The 15,433-nt window shown below is 39.7% G+C and overlaps 1 protein-coding gene across 2 annotated transcripts in view; it reads right to left on the reverse strand.

Annotated features, from left to right (window-relative positions):
* Positions 1-15,102, reverse strand: part of GPRIN3 (GPRIN family member 3) — a 68,786-nt gene extending 53,684 nt beyond the window's left edge. The window contains exon 1 of one of the 2 annotated variants that reach the window (XM_003924011.4): positions 14,689-15,102. The gene's annotated coding sequence lies outside the window, so the exon portion shown is untranslated. The other variant, XM_074396439.1, reaches the window with a different exon arrangement.
* Between the last annotated feature and the right edge of the window lie 331 nt (positions 15,103-15,433).

Here is a 15,433-nt window from a genome sequence, read left to right on the forward strand (position 1 = left end):
AAGAAAATTTGTATAAGTCTGTAGAAACCCATACAAGAAAACTTCTTAAGCTTAGTTCATGAGCAGCATGGATTACTTATCCTCCAGTTGGAAGGCTTCCTGGAGAACTCAAAAGCAAGGAGCTTCCTGACTGCAAACACTTCTCCTTTTATAGATACAAAGCCTCCTCTGTGGAGGTTTTCTATCAGCTGTCAACTTACATCTGATGGAAACTCATTCCCAGAATTCCCTTTCCTAAATTGTTCTTCCAGTTGGCTACAAGGGAAATTTGTGTGACCTTTGGAAGGTAGAAGTGAAACAGCAGCATTCTGCTCTGAAGGTCAGTGTAGTCAACAAGGTGCAGCTCACTGACTTCCCAGCTCACCTTGTCCATGTCAGCCAGCAGCCAGGCTGCCAGACTTTTGGCTCTCCCCAGATCTCCTCTTTTGGTTTCTGAGCCAGGTGCATGAATGGCTTTGCAGTGAAGAGTGCCAGTCCCTTTTGGGTTGTCCAGGTCAGGGTCATTAAGGCTGGAGAGGTACGCGTCAAATCCAAGTTCCAGTTATCTTTGTGGGTTTCATTTTCTCCTGTAGGTTCCAGTTTGCCCTTGCTCAGCTCTACTTCAAATCCAGTTTTTCTTTCCGGTTGCCAGCTCTGCTAACCTATGATGACTTTAGCTCCATACCAGATGTGAAAGCCACTGCAAGGCTCCCACAATTGTGTAAGGTCTAAAACTTAAAAGTAATCCATTAGTCCATATTACCATAGTGGTTCTGCTTCTTTAAGTGACAGGGATTCCATTAAATCTTTTCTATTCAGAATACGTACTTGGTTACACATTTTTTTTTATGCATGCCTTTCTTTTTAAGAATGTATGATATTGTCAAACGAAATAGTATGAATTTATGGCACCTAAGTATGTATTTTATTCTACCTTGTTTTGGGGATAGGGACTTCGAATATGCTCTTTCACGTAATTCTTCTCAAAACGGGTAAGCTGAGGAATTGAGAGTTTGCTCTTTAAGCAGAGAATACAGAAAAACTAACCATTAACTTGAACTTCAGAGTAACAATGAGTTAAAAATAACCTGAGTGAACTAGCTTTTTCTTAGAATTATATTTTAACGTGACACTTGGAAAGTTATATCACTCATGATGAAATCTAAACACTAAAATTTTGAAAACAGGCTGGGCATAGCTCACATCTGTAATCTCAGCACTTTGGGAGGCAAAGCTGGGAGGATCACTTGAGCCCAGGACCTGCCTGGACAACAAAATGAGATCCCCCTCCTCTAACAAAAATCAAAACCAATTTCAGTTAATCCATTTTTATCATAATATATGTACACTGGGCATAAATCAATACTGCCATAAAGCACTTCAACCTCTTTACTTAAATTCCTACTGTTTTACATAATTTCTGAAGATTTTATGGTCTTTAAAGGCAGGGACGCATCTTCTCATTTTTACATCCTCCCATACTGGCACACAGATAAATCCTTATTAAACATCAACTGAACTAAGTAAAGAGCAAATTTCAGCTTCCTGTTTTTTACAAAAAGGAAAAGAGCAGCAGGGTATGAGCAAATAACCACAACCAAACTACATCCTCTGATGCTTTTCTCACTATTATATAGAAACTCCAGCAGGAAACCACAGCTTTATCCTTTCCACCACTATAGCAAAATCTTATGAATTGCTGGCAAGCAGAAAACATCTACACTGACATCACATAAACGTTTGTGACAATTTATGCTCACCACACTCAAGGGCTTTAAAATATCTTAACGATATTTCTCAGGGACAAATTCCCAAGGAAAAATAGTCATATACCTTTAACCACGTGTTTGGAATTTAATTATATGAAAGAGCAGTAAGCACTATCGAAACTTGATTCCCCTCTGAATGTAGCTGTTTACAAAAAGCCCAAAATCTGACAAGGGTTAAAGTTCCTCATATGACTCAGACTTACAAACATTTCTAACCGATCAAAGATGTATTAGTCTCTACTCCAAAGTCACAAAAGTACTAATTTTTTCCTTGGTATTCAAAACGACCCAAGAATTACACATTTCAGGCTATGAAATGTAGAAACCCCTTTTCTCCATTCTCACACATTATGCATTCGGATGTACAGCAACACACATTTTAAATTTGCGACTTGAGTCTTGGTAATATGTTTTATCAATGGAGGAACCTTCCATTGAAGATCTCTTAGTTGTCCAAGAACTACAAAGACAAGATTATGGCAGAAGTCCAGGACTTGCATTCAAGGGCCTTAACTTCGATATGAAACACAGACACATATACTCATTTTACACAGAAGTCAGAGGTCTAGAACACTGTAGCTTTCTTGCATGCCCACATTACCTAGCCCAGAAGCTCTCCATAGGGTGTTTGTTAAATGACTACATGCGTAAATGAATGAAGGCATACATGCTTGGTGATGATGAAGAAGGGGAGAGGAGAAGGGCTCCTTTGGGTTCCAACCAAGGCAGAAGGGGCCTAAAATTCAGAAAATAAGCCCATGTATGAAGAAAAAAAAAAAGCAAGAGTTAAAAAGACAAGTGTTGGGGCATCAGAGCTAGAATTGATTTTAGGGATTTCTGGACCAGCCCTCTAATTTCTAGAGAGAACCTGGGGTGCCGTGGACAATGACATGACTTCATATACCACTTTCAGGAACTGTGACATTTGTGTATCTGTTTCATGATTTTAGCTTCAAGTGCTTCTTATCTAAACCATTATTTTAACTCAATATTTTTCATTAAATTGACTTTAACTGGTACACTGGTTGGAAACATTAGCCTAGTGCTAAAAAATAATATCTGTGAAATTACAGGTTTGATGTACTGGGTATATTATTTTTCACAGCATATATTTTTAAAAATATTCTTTGAAAAGTGTTCTGAATGTATTTCTACATTTAAATAAATTCATAAGTATTAAAATAAAAAGCAAATCTGTATACAACATAAGATCCTCTCACAGGTCACTGTTGGAAATCTGCACTTTGAAAAGCAGTGTGCTCCACTGTGCTGCCTCCTGGAACAAACAGTTTGAATTCTGAACTGACACAAGGTGGTAAAGACAATCCAAAATGATTAAAAGCGTCCAGTAATAAGACTAATGCCTCTAGGTGACTTCAGTCAATATTTTTTTTACTAGAAAAAAACCAAATAATAAGGAACTAAACAAACAAACAAACAAAAAATTATAAGGCAGAAATCATGGCTTTTTTTTTTTTTTTTTCAGTTAGTGGATTTTCACCTTCCAAATGGACAGATAGGGATATTCATCCTCCTACCAAATGTCATTAATTCATTAGAACTATAGTTTTAAGAAGATTTGTCTCAAATGGTCCTCCTGTGCATGGATTACCTTTTTTTTTTTTAGTATTCCATTTGCAGTGAGAACACTTAGCTGTAACCTATAATAAGGAATTGCTTAACTTTCATAAGTAAATGAATGTCTATGACTAAAACATCAATCACGGAAACACTAGTTCTATAAATAGTTTCTAGGTCCAAAGTCCATAGGCAGTTAAACAAAGACACATGTTTGTTTTTTCTTGTTTTTTTTCTGTGTGTGTGTGAGTGTATGTATGTCTGTAGGTGTGCACACACATGTGACATATGAAACCCATTTGGTTTTTCTTTTGAGAAACAAAGAAATGTTGTTTGCTGAATATATGTGTTAGCTGGTATTTTGATAAAAAGTTATGTTTGCCAATTTTATCACCTATGCAATGATCGAGAAAGTTTTAACTTAAAATACCTGTCCTTGAACTCACCCTGTTTTTTTTCTAAACATCTTATCACTGATTTAGAAACACTTAAATTTGTTTTTTAAGCAACACAAGATGAAATCCAAGATAGAAGACAGCAGTCCATAAAAATCGCACTGAGTCCCTACATTTTGACCCCCTGTGATTTGCATCACCAATGGAATCCTGCAGGGCAGCACAGTGGTGAAGCTCATGGCCATTGAAGTTGGACAACTGAATTCACACAGCCCCATTACCATCTGTGGGACTTTGGGCAAGTTCTGTTATCTATTTCCTCATCTCCAGAATGGGGAATTATTAATGTGCTCTTTTTTTAATAGTACAAACCTCAGAGATTTCTTTAAAAGAGAAGTGGTTTTAGCATGATGCCACTGGCAGAGAAGCCTGAAGAATAAATTTTTGAAGTATTTATGTATATCTGTAGTCTAGCCTTCACCCATTTCCTTTGGAAAGTAGATGGATACATATGGAGACATGTTTTAGAGTTCTCTCATGCTCTAGAATCAAGATGGCAAAATGCCTCAAGTGGTTTTTTGTTTGGTTTCCTGTTCCTTCTTTAATGAATTTTGAACCCTCTTCCCACATGCGTTTAGTTGGTCTTTCATTCTTTTCCACTCATCATCAAATCTACAATAGAGGCTCTTTTCTTTCATTGCCCCTACAACACCAGCCTCTGGACTCCAAGGCAAAGAAGGTTCTCCTCCCAGTCGGGGCAAATACACAGAGATGGAATCACTTGCCAGGCATTCCAGAGGCATAAATTACCACTTAAACTTCCAAGGTTGAAGCCCTGGAGAGGCAGACCAATGGAGAGTGGTAGAGTACCTCCTTAGGACAAAATAGCAAGAAGGCATGGGGTATTTGACAGAGCAGCTATGTAAACAGCTGAGTATTTACAGTATCACTGGAATGGGTACATTCCCCGGTAATGATCTAACTCAAGATCATTCCCCAAAGGTGGAAGAGCTTCCTGAGAGTCTAAGCAATTATCTGAAACAGTGGCCCTTAAACAGTCTTAAAATACACTCACGTATCACAAACAATTGGTGAGCAAAGATAAAGTACTAATGACGGCAAGTTATTTATTTAAAGTATAATTTAGAGCAGTTTAATGAATTATACTAAACTCAAAAATCAAGTTATTTCTATCATAATGTCACTCTCACTTATCTCACTGACATGTGTGGATGTTTTTTTGAATAGAAAAATGCAGAAATGAAATTACACTGAGGTTCTGGTATACTCATGAGAGAAAAATTTCTTGCAGTATACAGACCAGCAGAAACTTAGAAGAATTCTACATCTTATATCTGTTCCATTTTTGTCACTTCTGCTACCCTCTGCTTCTTAGTTGTTTTTAGCAGAATTAAGTTGGAAATGCATGTGTCCATGATTTTATTTTCTACATCAAGGAAGTGGAGTATGGGAAAGATGTATAGTTTTCAAGTTAGCCTGGTGGGGAGGAAAGGAACCCAGGTGTGGCAAGCAGGTGGTGAAGCTATGAAGAGGAACGGAAATGAAGCTGATCTGCTCGGCATACGGGAAGGAAGAAAGAGGTACAGGGCTGCTTGGTTAGGACAGGGGAGGTACTCAGGTTGTTAGGCTACCGGGGGAATTCTCTGAGATCGTGACCAGGAAAAGAGTCCATTCTAATTTTGTTGAACTATATTTATTACTGAGCTTATTTCCGTCATCTGGGAATTAGTTGAGAGTTCAGACTATGTTTTATTCAATTTTGAGTCCCTAGAACACAGAACAGGGTTTAATATATATGTCAAGTGCTCGATACAGATTTACTAAATGATCCAAAGAATTCACCTTCTCTAAATCAGGACCTTCTGCCAACCCCATTTCACATCCTATCCCTCACCTCCTAAATAGATTCCTATTTCCAGTTGGAGGAAAGCTTTGATTCAATTTGCAAAGTAGAAGGAACTGATGTACCTTCAATCCAGTCCAGCTCAGGTTATTAATTTTTTCCCTCCTCGGAGACTCACACTTCACCACTCAAAAGCCACAAACCCCAGAGGGAGGATCTCTTAAAAACCCATCATTACAGTTCTAAACTAGATCAAAATAGCCACCAGGGGAATAGCAGAACAGTTTCTTTGTAAGAGAGCATAAACATTTCAGTGAACTAAATTTGTGTCTTAAATGGCACTTTCAGAAAAATAACTCTCTCAAGACTTTTACACCTATGGTCTTTTATATATTATTGATTCATTTTGGGTGACAGGACGCCAGATACTTAAACATGGCTACCATTCTATAAGGAAATGCCACTCTCTCCAAAGAAAGCGTGGAGTCGATCTGCCACTGTGTCCTCTGTTAGTTTCAATTGGTACTATTCTTGGCACTGTCTTCTCGGAGTGAAGCTGCTGAAGCACCGACACTTTAGGATTAATAATTAGATGAGAGGATGTTTTTAGAAGTAAAGTAGGAGGCATGAAGTGGGGGTGGTATGTAGCGAAGTGTGCGTGAGGAAGGAAAGTGGCAGCAGAAGTTGAGAAGACATGAGGGATTTCGGAGTGCTACGAAGACAGCTTTCCCTACCGAAGAGATCTGCCTAAGTTTCCCATCGTGTTGCCTAAAAAGGGCATTTGTTTTTATTTGCAACATGAATAAATCAACCCTGATGCAGTCGCCTCATTTTTTAGCCGTATTAACAGAGCGGTTCTACACAATCAAGTAGTCAGACTGTGCAGTGATCTGCCTAGCCTCAGAGAGGGGTTGCAAACACAGCCTACTGCAATCATTAACTGAGCATTTCTAGACTATGCAGAAACAGAAGCTGGGATATGAGTTGATACTACTCCTGAAAGTTTATCTCAATGACCGGGACTGCTAAATAAAATACAGCATCACTTGAAAGATTGAGATATACTCTGGGCTTTCAGGAAGCTATGCAAGTTTGGTCTATATGGAAAAAGTTATACATAAGATAAAGATATGGTGCATTTAAAAATACATAAAACAATCCAATGTGAGATCTCAGTCATTGATCTCTAAGGTAAAGAAAAAATAAATTACCTTATTTTTAACATTGCTAATGTCTTTTATTTGCCACTGGTGGTACAGTAAAAAGCAAGCAAGTACACAGATGAAAAACTCTGCTGTTCTTTAGCAGACCAGGTTAACTCAATTTTTATTCATTAAACTTTCACGGAGTCTACATACTTTGATGTTTGCAATTTTTTAGACCCTCACTATGGTTCATGGGAGTTAACTATATTTGGTACCATTACCTTTCTGCTTTGTAGACACATCAATTTCATAAGTGTAGTCATAGCATTTTGGAGCTCAATGGTATTTAAAGAACACCTAAGCAGTCCAGACTTTACAGACTCAATACTTACAGGTTTGAGGTAGTAACACAATCAAGTGAAGCTGTTGGGCACAAGTGACTTACGTAAATGCTCAAAGTCAGCGAGACATTGAGAAGTGGGGAGTACAGTGAAGTAATAAAGTAGCGTATACTTCTGTTCAGCTCCAGCCTAGAAAATGTGGATCAGGGTTTCATTTTTGGTAATATAGCTGAGGTTTAAACACTGCTTTAATTAAAAAATAAATACCTGGAGGCCACAGTTTTCCTGCTGAGCCCACAGACTGCCAGTTTTCAATTCTGATTAGGCATATACATCTCCAAATCTGGAGCCCAGACAGGTAAAGTGAAGTACACCAGGTCTCTCAGATGCTCAGAGCAAAGCTTTCTTCTGCACTGAGAATCCACTTGGGTAGGCAATCTCTCATGTGAAAGGAGATCCTAAGTGCATTTTTACTCACTTAATCAGAGCTCAGCCCATTACCCTGACAATGATAGACTTCTGCTCTCTGACTGTTTTCAGAACATGTTCGACATGAAAACAAGAACAATCATCTGTACCCATTTGTCATAAGCAATTTTTACTCAACCAAGAGTACAGGTAAAAATGAGCATGCATTTACTAACTTTAGCTCTGACTACAATTTTTACTGGAATTAAAAATTCTTAATTTTAACTAACAAAATTCTAGCTGCTTCATTTTTACTGCAGTTTTCAAGGAGAAACATCTTATAAAAAATTCAAAGAAAGGCTTAATTAACAATACAACTAAGTATAGATTTAAGAATCATGCTATGTATAAAACAAATTAGAAACAGGTCTTAAGGATTACAAAAGTTTTGCTGCAATCATGGAGCTTGAAGCCATGTTTTGAGTAGACTGAGAAACTAATTTAGAGTGAATGAATGAGCATTTCAAAGTGATGTCATGGCAAAGGCAAAGACCAAACTCCAACTAAGTAGAACTCAGAATGAGCCAAATGTCTTTTGCATTTCTGAACAACAATAAAAAAAATGTATACTGAGAAAGCACATTCACATCACAGAGTAAAAAGGAAGAAATACAAGAAGAACCTCTATCTTATATTCTGTCCTCTAGTCATAATTCAGAATAAAGACACAAAGGCAATGCAAAATTTCGAATGTTGGTAATATTTGTAGGCTATTACATTTTAGAAAAATTGTCAACAAGAATTGAGACAAAAAAATGCTCTGATTACTCAGAAAATATAGTTAACACAAACACTTTACTCCCTCAAGCATCTCATTTAATCAAAGTTATACGTCATAAAGAAAGAGAAGATTTTCCCATAGACACAGTATGGTTATTTCAAATTTACACCATTTAGAAATCAATAACAACTGATTTCTGAAAAACTATCAAGAATCTATCAAAATAATGCATCTGATTACTCTTCATAAACTAGATCTCCCACTTGGATGGACTATTTGCAATTCAAGTTAAAAAAAAATCCCTGTAACTCTTTTTTTCTCCAGAAAATTAACAGATGCAAATGTGATTGTCAAAAGAGCTTTGGAGATAGATCTGCAGCCTCCAGGTGTCCATTAGTGAACTTGTAACAATGCTGAGGTTCCCAGAGATGCCTGACATTGTGAGTTTTTACTGTCTAGCCTCCAGAATATTTTTAGGGTTCTCTTGCTTCTGCAAGTGTCACAAAGCTGCAAATCATGACTAAACGAATCTTCTAGAGGTGGCTTGGTATCCACACTTAGGATCCAAGAATTAAAATTTTTAAATGGAATATGGTGTGGAAGGCCAAGAAATTGTCTTGTCTTAGATCACCCAGCTGATCTTCACAATATTTCTGCCGCACTAGACCCTTGGGACAGAGATGAGATCACGGCATTGTCATTTAGACAGTCTTACTGCACTGACTGTCAATTTTGGAGGAAGGGTGTATAGTAATTGATTTCCCTCCCTCACCATGGAGAAGACTCTTAGACATTGTCTTCAGGTCCTGTTCCTTCTCTCCTTCACCAAGAATTAGCAGAGAATTTGAAAGAGGAGTTCTGGATTTTTGCTTCAGCTCTATCAGTGACTTGAAACAGTTATTAACTTCCATGGGACTCATCTGTAGTCATTTTATTTCTTTGTAAATAAAGACAATAGTTTCCAAATCTGATTATTGGAATCCTTTTGGTACCTTTATAGAAATACAGATTTCTAAGCCCTACCTCTAGATTCAGATTCAGATTAGTGTCATTCATAACTGCCTGGTAATTATAATTGGGGCCCCAGATTATGCTGCTAGCTTCAAAATAAAGCCAATAATCTAATAACCGACATAAAAAATTAGAAAACTGTTACTATGTTGCCAACTCCAATATGCCCAGTTAAAAAGCTGTGAAAACTATTCTCACTGGTTTTCAAGACAGTAAGTATTTAAATTGTAACAGTATATACATTTTCTCTCTGAAATTCAGTAAATGTCATTTCAATCCAAATGTAGACTCTAAATGTTTTTATTATTCCATACTTGAGTCTTATGCAAAAAAGTTAGATTATCACTAATTTGAACATTCTGATGTGGAAAAGAAAGGTAAGAAAATGGTCCAAGTCATCTTTATTAAACAACAACAACAAAAAGGCAAAGTTCCATATTTGGTTGCACTCCAAATCAACTAATTCAAGCAGATGAATCTCTGACTTAACTGGCACTGTTCTTCTGTTTAAAGGTACAGCTTCATTCAAAAGAGTATCAATATCACAAGATTGTTCTATTCCAGAAGACAGCAAGAGCTGAACAAAGCCCACCAATAAAATGTTCAGAAACACAAGTAAAGGTTTTCTTCTCTGACTTTGTCTCCTCAAAATAACTATTAGGTTCCAGAAAAACACAAGAATGAAATTTCTAGAAATGCATACAAACATATTTAAATATCTAACTAAGAAGATGGGCAAGTCATAGAGAAACTGACAAAAAGAAAATATGGCAGATGCTGCCCTTCCTTCAGGAGTTCATGGCTACCAAGAGATCTGGTTCATCTTCACAGCCTGTCAGTTCCTCACATGACCACCTCGGCCTTCTGTGCCAATGACTGTAGTTGCATTCTGAGAAATGAAATATTCATGCCACAATGTGGTGTATCTTGTAATGTCAATAGTTCAGCAGTAAGATTCAACTGAATCAATGCCTAACCAGTAAATTACTGCAAAATAAATAAAAAGATGGCAGGAAATGGCAGATTTATGATGTAGTCTAGATTTAAAGTAGCAGTATTAGGAAAATAGATCTTAGTTATAAAATAATTAACAACCCAACAAAGGTCAGATATACAGAGATAGGAAATAAGAAAGTGATTACCAGGCTGAAGGTGGTCAGGAGAAGGAAAGGAGACATCCAGGTCAAAGGATACAATGCAGAAGATATAAAAGATGATGTATACATTACCTTATTCCACTAGAGTTATCATCACCATTTTACTAAGTATATATAGTATATATGTGTATGTATCTTATAACATCATGTTATATACCTTAAATATACACAATGAAATTTTTTTTAAAATGTAACTCTGTAATCCCAGCACTTTGGGAGGCCGAGGCGGGTGGATCACAAGGTCGAGAGATCGAGACCATCCTGGTCAACATGGTGAAACCCCGTCTCTACTAAAAATACAAAAAATTAGCTGGGCGTGGTGGCGCGTGCCTGTAATCCCAGCTACTCAGGAGGCTGAGGCAGGAGAATTGCCTGAGCCCAGGAGGCGGAGGTTGCGGTGAGCCGAGATCGCGCCATTGCACTCCAGCCTGGGTAACAAGAGCGAAACTCCGTCTCAAAAAAAAAAAAAAAAAAAAAAATGTAACTCATGTAGTATTTCAGTCCAAGCAGAAATTCTACTGCAATTCTCTTCTCCCAACTTGATATTTATTTTTTCCTTTCTAAATGATTCTTAAATATCACTGCCATTACCCAATTCATTCTTCACTTCCTCCTTCTATAGACACAAAATCAGCCAGCACCCCTTCCTCACTGCCCATCCAGATCCAACCGTCTTTTATAAACTAACTCAAGGTCCCCATTCCTCCTTGGAAGTATTTCCAAACCAATTCAGTCCCCAAGGACATGAATCTCCGACTTTACTGCCATGCATTCGGTAACTCATAAGTCTTGACTTCCTCAGTCAGGCAACTATGCTATTCAGAATATTGCAGAAAATGCTTGTATATCAGATCTGTCAGATCTTTGGTTCAGTCTTGGCATCTTGCAAACTTGCAGCATCTCTTCTTTGTATCACTTAAAGCAGTAGCTTTCAGACTTTTTGGAACATGAGGTATAATGAGGTATACATTTTACATCACAGTCCATTATGCAGGCATGTGTGCGCACACACACACACACACACACACACACACACACACACATATATATATATATATATATTTAAGGAATTTCATGAGCAATACTCACTCTTCTGTTTTATTTTTCAAAAATACAAATACTGATCAGACCTATTAAACTGACTTCACAGTGGGTTGGTTTGAAAAGCACCATTCTTGAAGGACACTTAATGATTACTATGGGATTACTGTAACTATTTCTCTCATTTAAAATATAATTTTAAAAAGAGTATCTGGCCTTTAGGGTCTCTTTAGCCTGTGTTCCTAGGTTACTTGTTTGTTCAGTCCATTTTTTACACTATGTTTGCTTTTTGGAGTCATCTAAGACATGTAAATACTTGGAATACACAGTATTTGTCATTCTTTTCCCCTGAGCCCTGTTCTCATAAAAATAAGAATGCTTGAATTTTTATAACTCATTTCTCTAAAACTCAAACCTCTATTCCCTCATTCTCTCTCTTATTTTTCTAATATGCAAAGTAGGGGGTAGACATTTGTGGATGATTGCCTGAGTCAAAAAGAATTAAGATTTTTTTCTCCTTTAAGCAGCTATTGTAAATTAAGGTAAATATAGTTTTTAGATATTTGAAGAATATGAATTTGAGTTATCAGAATACCATAGATCCTCAAAATGAATACATCCACCTAACTCACACATATCAAATGGTTTATTGACCAGATGAGTTGACAGCCCTTCTGGACTTCAGTTTGTAGGTGGATCCTGCTGCCCTCTCCATTCTTATCTTTCCACCTTTATGTACTCACACTGTTTTTCAACTTATTTTTCAAACTACTTGTTTTTCTTGGTGTCTGCTTATTTTGGTCCCTATGCCAGGAATGTCCTTCCCCCCTCTCCGTCACCAGAATAGGTCCTCTCATCCTTCACATCCATGGGAAACTCTCCTTCTTCTCCCCACCCCTATCCTGGCTTCCACAGTACCCTCTCAGGGCACTCTACCAGCAGTTGCTGGCAGTCTCTCTCCCAAGTTTTGTAGGCTGAGCTATGTCTTTTTTATTCTTTTAGTCCACAATCTAGGACCATGTCTAGTCCAGGATTAACTATATGTTGAATGTATTAACGGATATTCATGAACAAGTGACTGAATGAGTGCAAAAGGGCAGGAGCAGCCGCCACTGAAAGAACTCAGATATGAACTGCGACTAGAATCATGTGTCCTCATTCTCTCAGGCCAATATCTTACGATTTTGTGATTCTAGGACCAATATTTCTGTGCTTCCTGCAGGCTGCAGACTTTGTGACTGGAAATTCAAACAGTGAAGTATAGCTGGATCTAAATATAGTCTTTTAAATATGTTGAGGCATAATTAAGAAAATGTTGCAGGAACAAATAATTAAGTATATTGGGCAATTCTTTTGAGGCAATTAAAACACTCAAATTTCAAAACAGCTTGCTGGAATCCAGCCTGCCCTCCAACTGACACTGATCTGACTCATATTACGCTTCAGTCCTCTACTTCCCATGTGAAGCTGATGCACTTGTGATTTTGTCCCAATCGTTTTCATAGAAGTCTAGTTAGTGATTAGGTGAAGCCTCACCACACCACAACACACTGTAAATGGCTCTCCATGAGTTCCTCTGCTGTTTCCAAAATAAATTTCAATCATATAACATCTAGACTTGCAATTGCTGCTTTTTTTTCTGTTTTCAATCAATAACCCATTTCCCCAATTAAAGACACACAAAACTTGAAAAATTAAACACACACAAAAACTCGAAAAATGTTCTTCCTGCTTCTATTTCAAAAGGACATTCTCTCATGCAAACTCCTGTCTTTTGCAGATAGCAGCAGAGAAGATTTTCTGCTTTGTGCCGTGACTCATGTATCTTTATTTCCACAATTGTTACTCAGGGCAGGCCAATGGTGAGCACAATGGGAAAAGAAAGAATAGTTTATAACTGGAAAATAAGCACATTTGGGAGAAGTACACTCAAAGCATTATCAAAGTAAAATATGCAGCAGCACCAACAAGAGCAAACAAAAGCCCACGCAGATGTGTAAATATTTCATGAAGCTAAGCCTTAATCAACCCTCTCTCTCAAATCTTGCTGGTGTTGTAAACACTTCAGTTTCTTCTAGTCCCACCATGACCCAGATATCTTGCAAAAACAAAATGAAAACATGGTCCAATGGATCTTTAAACAAATGTGTTGTGAAAATATTTAGATGGAGCATATCCAAGTACTGCTTTAACCTAGAGGAAGAAGACACCTTACTCAAAGGTGGGAGCTTCTTGAATGACTGCTCAGAGCTCCGTTTCTCCCCTCCCGCTTCAGGCCCTTGCCTGTGCCCACCTCCTCGGCTGCTTTCTGGACATCCATATCGTCTTAACCTTGAACTGCCCGCACCCCAAGCAGTGATTTCTCCCAACGCCTCTCCAGAAAGCCCTTGAAACCTGTTCTGGATTCGATGCCTTCCCATCACCCAATTCACTTCCCAGTGTCTATTAAGTATCTCTCCTTGTTTTCGTCTTTCACTGTCCATTGTTGCGTCTGAAATTTTGCCTACATCGTTTCCATCTGCCTGGAGAGCGTGAAGATCTGTGTGTGTGTTGGCTGACAGTCTCCTTCAGACCCCTTCTGAAGCCCATCTTGAAAGAACCTTTTATCACCTCTAGTCTCTACCTTGATTTAATGTGGTTCCAAAGTTCGCCTCTATTACTGAACAGGTCTCTACAATGATTTCCCTTTATCAATCTCTGCCCGCCCTTCCCTTCTTTCTGCCTGCTTCAAGAAAAACTACATACATACGAATGTATGTGTGTGTGTATACATATAAATGCATATGTAGTATATATTTCTATGGTGTTTTGACCTTAAAGCGGATAAGCATAGGAAAATGAGATAAATATTTTATTACACACATGCACACGCGCACACTCACACGCACACCTATTCGGATATTCGCAGTGTGCAGACCTGACTGATTATAAATCCCCCTGCCCACGATCAGCAGGCGTCTTCTCCCATTTACCTTCAAAGCCGGAGCCTAAGAGAGCAATGACCTTGCAGAGATATTCATCACCTGCGAGAAAGACTGCCCCTCCTAGAGCGCAGGGTGGGACGGAGACAAGAGCAACAGGCAAAGGATCCCAGGGCAAAATGTGGGACCGAATCCCTTCCGCATCCCCGGAGCACACAGCCAGGCTCCGGTCCCCAGCGCCGGCCGCGGGGCTGAGGTGCGCAGGGGGCGTCTCCTCCCGCGGCCGCGGGTCTCCTACCTGCTCTGCCCGGCTCCGCGGCGCGGCGGGGCCACTGCCTGCGCTGCCACGGGGGCCTCCGGTCTCATATCCCAAGCGCCGGCTCTCGGCGCCACGCCGTTGGCTCCTGCGGGCCCGCGAGCTGAGGTCCTTCTCAGTCCAGTCCCGGAGCGAGCTCCGAGCGTTCGGGAACTGAAATTACTATGCAAAGAGCAGAGGCGGCGCGCAGCAGCCGGGAGGAGACCGAGGGGGCTGCCCCCACCGCGGGGCTGCAGACGCCGCCGCCGCCCCCGCCGGGCGCAGAGCCAGTTTGGAGGTGAGAGTTCACTTGCCCGACTGCTCATCCGTCAGGCCCGGGGTGCACCCATCTGTCCAGCGCTGCCCAGCCTGAGCATCCGAGACAGGGGCGACAGCTTTACAGGCGGCAGCGGCGGCGGCAGCAGCGGCTGCAGCGGGAGGCCGAGCTCCGCCCCCTCCAAACCCCCTCCCCGGCCTTCCCGGTCCTGGGGGAAATAGTTGCAGCCTGGGCTGCTGGGAAGGGGCAGGTGGGTTGTGGTTCTGCACGCCTGGAGACCAGAGACAGATGGAAAGTTAGGTAGGGATTAAGGACGGGGGCTGGGGGCACAGAGCGATTCAGTAGGCATCCTGGCCCTTGCTCCCTCCCACAGGTCACCAGACTCCATGACTGAGTCTGGACTCTAGCAGAAGGTTTCCAATAAAGCCACGTGCAGTGAAGATCTGAAAGCAAGATCATCCGATGAGTAAT

This window comes from Saimiri boliviensis, chromosome 3 (assembly GCF_048565385.1).
Source record: "Saimiri boliviensis isolate mSaiBol1 chromosome 3, mSaiBol1.pri, whole genome shotgun sequence".
NCBI lineage: Eukaryota > Metazoa > Chordata > Mammalia > Primates > Cebidae > Saimiri > Saimiri boliviensis.